Here is a 9,702-nt window from a genome sequence, read left to right as displayed (position 1 = left end):
GGCGATCAGCACGCTCTCTGAAACCGTCTGTTCTCTCACTGGTTCCCTCATCAGACGCCAAGTGACCAGAGGATGACAGTCACGTCTCTAACCCCGTTTCCCCCAGACACGCGGTCAGTGCCTTCCAGGGTAGGGGGCACGGGCAGACTCACCACGTCTCTTTATTGAGTAAATCAAAGACTCCAGGTGATAAAGTGACTGACGAGCTGATCAGCCGAGAAAAAGGGAAGATCTCACGAGGGACGGGTTCTCTAAGAAGGAGTGAACAAGTGCTTTCAGGGCTGATGGCCGAGCCGCCCTCCCTGCCGCCCCGACGTCCCAGACAGGATGTGGCCGCAGTTGCCCGGGTGCGGGAAGCCTGCCGCTCGGGGAGGGAGGGTTCTCGTGTTTGCAGATGAACAGCACTACAGGGCGCGAAGCGTTATCTTTCCTGGCTCAAGGTGGTTTTGAGTAATACCATCTGAGCTGGGACACAATTTTACTGATGATTTCAATGAACTGATCTGTTCAAAGAAGAGCTGCAGAGTTATTCCACTTTTAACGATACTTCCAATTCTAATTTTACTCCACTCTGGCTTCGTTATGGTCCATCGTGTAGGGTCGGACCCTTAAAGTCACATGCCCAGGGCCACCGCCACCTGTTTGGGGAGGACCTGTAAGTCCCAGCCCTCATCTTTCCCCTCATTCCCTGCCACAGTCCAAGGCAGCTCCATGGACTGAGCCCTGCAAACCTGAACTTGTGCTACTGGCCTCTCCCTGGTCCCTACATATATGCTGTGACCAGGTCCCGTCGGTTAGTTCTATTTCCATCACCGTCCTCGTATCTGTCACCTCCCACCGCCCCCACTGCTACGCCCTTCATTCAGGCAGGCTGTCGTCACCTCCTGCTTTAGTCTCTCCCGCCACACCGAGCTGTCCCTCTGCCACCCGCCTCCAGAGCTGGCTTCTGAAAGCACCAGCTTCGTTAGGTTGGGTCTTAACGGTACTCCGGTTATTTTGTTTGATGCTCCATATTTCCCTTAGTCTGGAATGCCTCCTGCTGTCTCTCTCCCCTCCTCTCCTCCATGGGGCAGGCTGGCCTAGAGCTTAGCGTGAGTTTAACTATTAACCCATATTTGTCCAGAACACTCTCAACCTAACGTGTCATCTCAGTGTATTGACTGATAGTGACCCTGATAGAAACTTCTCACAAGTCCCCAGCGTATATGTGTGCAAGGGCTGCGGTCACAAAACACCACAGATGGGGGGCTCACCCAGCAGAAAGGTATTGTCTCACAGTGCCAGGGGCTGGGGGCCCAGGATCAAGATGCTGGCAGGCAATGCTGAAAAGTAGAGGCCCTTTGCACCCGAGCCTACTTCTGGGTGCACCCGACACACAGGGCGTGCGCAGCAAAGCCCAGGTCCGGGCCTCGCCCCCACAGTGGACTGATGCTCGCAGTGTATACTGCCTGCTCCACCCCCACCCCCAGGATCCCAATTACTGGATCCTGGAACAAGAGTAAGTCTCAACTCTGGGGAGCAAGAATCAGCATGCCCAGAGGTTGCTCCTAATTCTAGGAAACTCAGGTCTCTTGAATCACATGACAATATAAATCGTTAGCTTTACCACCAGGGAAAGTAATCATCGACACTGCATTAAAACATATCAATGTCTAATAATCCCATGAGAGCTAAACTGTTACCTCCAAGATACACTAAAAGTCAAAACACTACCTGAGTGGAGTCTTGCTCCAAAAAGTAAGAATAACTGTTGTATTCTTTGTAAGCTGTAACTTTTATCAATGATGTGATTAGGTATTTTAAAAATCTTACAGTTTTGGGAGGATGACACTCGACTTTGACTCTTTAAAGCTACTCACTCACTCAATGAGTTTCATGTAACTTGGTCAATCAAATGTAAAATCAAATTTTTCTTTGAATCAGGTGTCCAGTCCGTCTTTGAAAGAAGAGGAGATGGAATCATTAAACTCAGTGACTGCAGCAAAAACTCACCCGTCTCACCCACCCGTTAGGGAAAGGGTAACGCAAAAGCCAGCGTTGGTTTTCACACAAAACAGACTCATTAATGTAAAGACTACGTCCTGTCAACTTGTTCTCCTTTTAAAAGTGCTAAATTTCGTTTTCGTTGTATACAGCACATCTATCACTGATACACCTTTCTTTATCTCTATGTAACAGAATATGATAGTTTATTGTATTTCATTTTCAAATTACTTTTGAAGAACTAAACCCTCAAGGGACACTTCATTGAAGAGAGAAGATTAAGTATTGAAAAGTTTACCCTAAACTCACCTGCAGGTGGGCCAGGGCCATGCAGCGCCCTCACCTGTGGCCAGGGCACGTGGGCTCAGGAGGGGAGGGGCTGGCCTCCAGAGAGGAGTCTTCGTGGATTTTCATAGCGTCCGCTGATGTCGTGCTGGATAAAACAACGACAACGACAAAAAGTCAGAATCACAAGTTTCTATTCAAGAGGGACCCTGGGAGGGTCGGGAAGCCCCTGGATGTCATCACGTGACTAGGAATTCTTATGGATAGAAACGATTTTTAGTGACTGCCTAGGAGGAAGAAAGGGAAAAATTTTATTATAGAATGAGAAGACTTCATCTTCCCTCAAAACAGCGTATGAAACAGAACCTTGTTTTTAAACTACGAAGAACGAAAAAAATACTGCTTTAAAAAGATTGTATTTCTTTTAATGATCAGCTTCGTTGTTAGTTTCAGTGGTTTCCTGAGTAATTTAAGGGCTGCCTGCGCTCCTCCGCTGTGACCCCTCAGTCACAGCGCCTTGTCCTGACGTGGGTCCCTCCGCCCCTGTGATGAGGACCCTTGTTCCTGTGATGAGGATCACATGGAACCCATCTCAAGGTCCTTAACACAGTCACGTGTGCCCAGTCCCCTTGGCCCTGGACACAGCCCGTGCAGGAGGTTTGAGGGTTAGAATGTGGGTATCTTGGGCGGCGGGGCCGGGGGGGGGTTCAACTTGCCATGCCTTTATCTGTATGTGTTTTTATCCTATTGCATTATATTTTTCTAGGTTTATGTTTTACCGTGAGGTATGATGACAGACAATATCATTCGAGTGTGTTTCAAAGTCACCCAGTCTACACGATGGTCGTGCTTTTTTTGGCGCCCCCAGTGCGTGATAAGGCTGACAAGAGACAGAGCCCATGTTCTTGCTAACGGAGTTCAGGAGGCCAGACTCTCCCTGCCCCCAGCCCAACCCCCCCGTCCTAGCACCTGGACTGTGGTCCTGTGACCTCCGCCCAGCCCACGTGGGCTCCGGCTGCAAGTGGCTGAGACCACTTAGATGTCCATCCTAGGCGGGCGGGCAGTGGCAGCCGGGATCCAGTGAGGCCCGGCCGGGGCCGAGTGCCCTGCTGCCTGACCCCCCCCGCCCCGCCCCCAGTCAGCGGGCGGATTCCTGGGCTTGCAGACCCCCCTTTAAGGGCTGCTCACTATCCCTCCGAAGTGGTTCTTTCATGTTCGTGTAGTCAATTCATTTTCGATGCTTTCGCAAACAACCTTCATGGGCGACAGGGTCTTTTCTTCTCCCCTAACGACTTGTGAAAATGACTGATGGTAGCCTGGGGGTCTCCTTGTAATTCTGAATCACTAATTGACGATGAAAGATCAACGTCAGCAGGAGGGACGGCATTGATGGATCCCAGCTCTGGCCCCAGCGAAGAGCCAGCACAGCACCACGCAGTGATGCGTGGCTCCGCAGTCATCAAGGAGTGATGTGCATTTGTTCGGTTACTGAGTTTATTTCTAACTGATATTCCCCCCATGGACGTAACTCTTAAATAACCAAAATATTTGACCAACTGGGCTGCGTTAGCCTTGAACCACGAGATACCCAGAAATGTATCAAATGGCTCTGCCACATCCGCCCCAAGGTGTCGAGGTTTTTTTCCTTCCACGGCCTCGGGGGTGAGAGCGAGTCCCGAGGCTGCACGCAGCATGGTCGGCAGTGGCAGGAAGGGGCGGAGCCCCTCCGGTGAGCGAATTCTCCCGGTCACGCTCGCTGAGCCTCGTGCCGGGTCCAAGGTGAAGGAGGACAACGCCCGCAGGGGGCAGGGGACATTCCACGGCAGCTGTTTGAAACAGTGACGTGATCTCTGCCTGCAGGGAGCTCTCTCCTGCGGGACGTGCGGCAGGCATGCGGGCCGCGCAGGTGCCCTGAAGGGGGACTGAGGAGGGCGGGTGTGAGAGGGGCTGCTGGCTCGTTTCAGACGCCTCCAGAGCTCTCCTGGCTGCGCACCGTCACACTGTCCCGTCCAGTGACACCTCCTGGCTCCCTCAGCATTGCTGCTGCGGCCCCTCCTTCCCGTCCGGCTCTTCTGCCGGCCACGCTGTGTTTGGGCCCCTACTAATGGGCACAGTCAGCTCCTGGGTGGGTCGCATCCCAACGTCCAGCAGCCCCATCCTCACAAGGACTTCTAGGCGCAAAGCCAGCCCTCTAAGATCAAAGCCATGGTCCCTGATAAAGGCTGGCCCCGGATTCCAGACCCACCAGGGCCCTGGAGCGAGATGCATTCCTCCAGGGCCGCATTCCTCCAGGGCCGCATTCCTCCGGGGCCGCGGGGCTGCCCGGGAAACCGGCAGCCCTGCCGGTGCTGGTCCCGAAATGTCAACCGCGGAGGGCCAGGTGCAAGAGGCGCGCAGCAACCTGGGAAACAAGTGTAACCGGTGTCCCCACCTCGCCCCAGCCTGCAAGAGCTGGAGAAAGCGGGGGCGCGGGCGCACTGTAAACGCTTCTGGCTGGAGACCCCGCCCGGAAAACTGCGGGAGCCGGGTCTTGGCCCGGACTGTGTTAACGCGGGAGACGTGTGCGCGTCTCTAAACGCGGTCTCAGCCCTGGCGGTGGTCTCAGGCGAACCGGTCTCTCAGCGCCGCCCCCCGGAGTCTGTAAAAGGAGGGTGTGAGGCGCCCCCCCCCCCCCGCTCCCGCCCTCCTGGGTAGCAGCAGCGCGTTCAGAGCGTCCCCGGGAGATACTGTTAGTGAGAGCTGCTCGTCACGCACGCCGCCCGCGGTCCTCCTATCAGCCCTGTGACCTGGGTGTTTCCACCCCAACAGTGAGTCGACGCTCAGGTTCACTACCCGACTTCCCAGACAGGGAGATGGACACTCACTGGCTGCCTGCAGCCGCCCAGCTCCTGCTCACCTCCGGCCCCTCCTCGTGGCCTGGCCTCCCACCCCCGGCTCCCCCCTGCCCCCCTACCCCCCGCAGTTGCTTGGTGACCCCAGTGGCTCCCTGTGGGCCTCCCCGGGACAGGGCAGCCGTCCTTGCTGTTGGCTCCCCGGGTTGATGAGACAGTCCTCCTTGGGACGCCACCGAGGGCCTCCTCAGGGACCCTCACGGAGTAGCTCAGCTTGAAACAAATACTCAGTTTGACCCCAGCAGCAGAGGTCCCCTCCATCGTCAGCGTCGAGGCTACTAACGGCAGCACGGGCTCTGGAGGGCCTGGGAGTGTGCATTCAGACCTCGCATCGGGGTCGTGCGCTGTGCAGACCGAATCGGGCGCTTCACCTCTCCGCGCCTGATCTGTCCTGCGTTGACGTGTGTGGCTGGGTGTCCTCCGGCTCTTCCCAGACGCCCCTGTCCCCTTCTCTGCTCGTCTCCGTGCCCCACAGTCGCCGCCCCCTCCCCCCACCACCCTGCAGGACTCCGGGCCGAGTGCTCCCCGTGGCATGAGCAGTAGGGCCGAGGGTGGGGGAGAGGGGCAGCGGGGTCGTCCGCCTTCTCCCCCACGTGGGCACCAGCTCCCGCCCCTCCCCCTTGCCCTGAGTTTTCATGGGGCTCCGGGGACACAGTCTCTACCCCTTGGCCCTCGGGTCCCTGTCCACTCCTGCTCACCCCCTGCCTCCGCCGCAGCCTCTGAGTGCCCCTTCCGTGGTGACCAACCCTTCTTCACCCCGTCTCTCCGCTGGGCCCTCGCGGGACCTCCTCCGCCCGGGTCTCGCTCGGAACCGGCGGGTACGGTGTGCAAAAGAGTTTGGGAAAGCTGTGAAGCATGATCTACAAAGGGACAGCGTGTCAGCTTCGTGTTGTTTTGTGATAATTGGCCACATTTTCACCATCAGTACTACATTCCGAAGTTTGCAAAACTTCCCTGCTAACAGCCAGATACTGCGCTGGGCCGGAAATGAAAAAAATGTGAAGCGAGAGGGATGGAGGCAATGTGGATACAGCGGCAATGCGGGTCTGGTTCCTTCCTCTTCTCAGATTAGGGGAGCGAGGCCAGGAAGCTGAGCCGTGCTCGGAGCGCCAGGGTGTCCAGCCAGGGTTCGAGTCCCCTCAAAGAGCGGGCGCCCACGTGCGGAGGGGACGAGCAGACACTGTTCTGGCGCAGATGTCAACCTGTGTGCGTCCAGGCCCACTTACACGCACCTCGCGGGTTTCCAGTAGGGACGCTGTGGCAGCTGCTCCCCCGTCCAGCTGGGACCCTGGCGCATTTTTGACTCCCGCTCTCAGTGCCTCGTAGAAGTTTATATTCATTATAACGCTCGCTTGCATATTAGCAGTTTTGCATCGACACGTTAATGTTTTTAAATAAGACTATGGTTTTTCTAAACACATGGAGAAAAGTTATGCTCACTGCGTATATATTTTGACTGTGCTTTCGTGCCCCGGGGAGTGCATTTCTGAGTGATTCTTAAGGAAAACCAAAATGAATTCTCATTTTTGCCACTGTCAACAAATGTATTTCAAAGGGTCGAATGATTTTTCAAAACCACAGTCTCCAGCCTTTTTCTGCAGGTAGCTTAGGGTTCCTTGGTCGCAGAGAACAGAAGAGCACCCGGACGTATGTGAGGGACAGGGGTTTTCCGGGGAGGATGAGGGTGGCCGCTCAGGGAAGCAGCAACTGGGGGACCCCGTTCTTCGGGGTTCCGCCATCAGAAAGTCTTGGCTACAAAGCCTTTCTGACCTTGCGCCGCCCTGCTCAAGGTTCAAGTCCCGGGAGCACGGGCCTGGCGCGGCTGAGGGCCCCGGCTCCCGGCTCGGCCCAGGCCGCTGGGCCCCAGGACTGTGGTCCTGGTGTGTGGGATGCAGAGGGGAGGTTTGCCCGAGGAAAAGCGGGGTGACGGCCGGGCGGGAGGGAGGAGAAGTGAGGCCAGCTGAAAGGACAGTTGGCACCAGAGAAGTCTTTGGAGCCTTTCACAACTTCCGAAGGCCCTGGATGTGGTGCCTTTCCTTCTGAAACCAGAAAAGCCAGCGTTCGGGCTGCCTGTCATCACCTACCAGACCTAATAAGCAATGGTAGGGATTGAATGTTTTTTTTAAATGTTCTTTTAGAAGACGTTATTTAACACTTTCCTTTTTTGAAGATTTTATTTATTTATTTTTAGGGAGGGAAGGGAGGGAGAGAGAGAGAGAAAGAGAGGGAGAGAGAAACATCAATGTGCGGTTGCTGGGGGCCATGGCCTGCAACCCAGGCATGTGCCCTGACTGGGAATCGAACCTGCGATGCTTTGGTTTGCAGCCCTCGCTCAATCCACTGAGCTGCGCCAGCCGGGGGGATTGGATGTTTCTGGGCGCTTTATTCAGAAGGCCAGCAATCTGAGAAGACGGCGGGTTTGGACCCTAACAGACCGTCTCAAATTCCATTTTAAACTGACTCTTTTTATAAGGAGAAGAACAGCGTAGGTAAGGGGTTTGGAATTCGGCGGAAAGGTCACTCAGATAACGCGCTGCAGCATTCTTTCATCCGTGTCCCTGGGCTCCTGGTCTTTATCTGTGCCCCTGGGCCCAGGGTCCTTATCTGGGCCCTGGGCGGTGGTCTTTCATCTGGGTCCTGGGCGGTGGGCTCTCCTCCTGGAGCACAGCGGCCCCGACACCATCTGGCCGGCGTGCAGTCCGCCCCAGGCACGAAGGTGGGACTGCTTATGGTCTCCCCGAGTCAGGGTGGGTCACTCCTTCAGTTCCCGGAACAACAGCCTTTACGTGCATTGATGACTAGGCTTATTCGCTGTTTCCCCGAAACTAAAAATTTTCCAACATTTGAGTCCCTTGTCATTTCTTCAAAATAATTTTTGCAGTTTGGACATGGGGACACAAAGAGGGTGAACATGAACCTGGGGCTGAAAGAGAGCCGCAGTCAGGTTCTGGGAGATTCCTGCAGAAACCACCGTCCCAGCACCCGGCAGCCCCGAGGGGCTGCTGCAGTGGGGGACCGAGTTCCGTTCCCCACACCTCCCTCTGTGGGCAGGTGAGCTCTTCCTGGTTGAGGACAGCGTAGCAGCGCCGTCCTCATCACCGTGGAAACCAAACATCAGCAGCAGCAAAGCCTGTTGCCTTTTCTTCATCCCTCCAGTTAGAAGCAATAGTTTGGATTTCAGGATCCTTTGGGTGGACAAAAAAACAAAAACAAAAACCCACCCCCCAAAAAAACAAAAAAAAGCAACCCACAAACAAAGTCTTTAAAAAGTAGTTGTTACCTTGAGGGCGAGCACGCTTTTTCTGATCCCCTCTTGCCCTGGAAGTTCCTGGACGAATGTAAAGTATTTGCCCCGGAGGGAGAGCGCGTGGAGGGATCCTTCGCGGTCATGTGCCAAAGCCGGCACTTGACTCCTGTTCGGGGAATGAGTGGATCAACGACACCTATTCATAAAAAAGAGTTCGTGACTGGACGCTTTTTCGGGCAGAAAACGTCTTTCACAGGTAAGACGTTTTTGCTCTTAGTATGCAGACCTTAGAGACCTTTGAAAGGAAAAATATATACATTTCAACCATTTTATGTGTTTTAGATTAGATTTATTAGGTTTAACTCTTTCTTTTTGTATTTTTTTAAAATATATTTTGTTGATTATGCTATTACAGTTGTCCCATTTCACCCACTTTATTCCCCTCTGCCCTGCACACCTCCTCCCACCTGCATTCCCCCCGTTTACTTCATGTCCATGGGTCATACATATAAGTACTTTGGCTTCTCCATTTCCCATACTATTCTTAACCTCCCCCAGTGTATTTCCTACCTACCATTTCTGCTGCTTATTCTGTGTACCTTCCCCCCTCCTCTCCCGCTCCCACTCCCCTGCTGATAACCCTCCATGTCATCTCCATTTCTGTGGTTCTGTTCCTGTTCTAGTTGTTTGCTTAGTTTGTTTTTGTTTTTGTTTTAGGTGTGGTTGTTAACTGTGAGTTTGCTGTCATCTTACTGTTATTTTTTAATCTATTTTTTCTTAGATAAGTCCTTTTAACATTTCATATAATAAGGGCGTGGTGATGATGAACTCCTTTGATTTGACCTTATCTGGGAAGCACTTTATCTGCCCTTCCATTCTAAATGAAAGCTTTGCTGGATAGAGTCATCTTGGATGTAGGTCCTTGCCTTTCTTGACTTTCAAAACTTCTTTCCAGCCCCTTCTTGACTGCAAGGTTTCTTTTGAGAAATCAGCTGATAGTCTTATGGGCACTCCTTTGTAGGTAACTCTCCTTTCGTCTTGCTGCTTTTAAGATTCTTTCCTTTTCTTTAATCTTGGCTAACATAATTATGATGTGCCTTGGTGTGTGCTTCCTTGGGTCCAACTTCTTTGGGACTCTCTGAGCTTCCTGGACTTCCTGGAAGTCTATTTCCTTTGCCAGATTGGGGAGTTCTCTTTTATTATTTGTTCAAATAAGTTTTCAACTTCTTGCTCTTCCTCTTCTCTTTCTGGCACCCCTATGATTTGGATGTTAGAATGTTTAAAGATGTCCTGGAG

Source organism: Phyllostomus hastatus, unplaced genomic scaffold, assembly GCF_019186645.2.
Source record: "Phyllostomus hastatus isolate PE091 unplaced genomic scaffold, TTU_PhHast_1.1 phas_scaffold_216, whole genome shotgun sequence".
In the NCBI taxonomy this organism is placed as follows: Eukaryota; Metazoa; Chordata; class Mammalia; order Chiroptera; family Phyllostomidae; genus Phyllostomus; species Phyllostomus hastatus.
Note: the sequence above shows the minus strand (reverse complement) of the source record.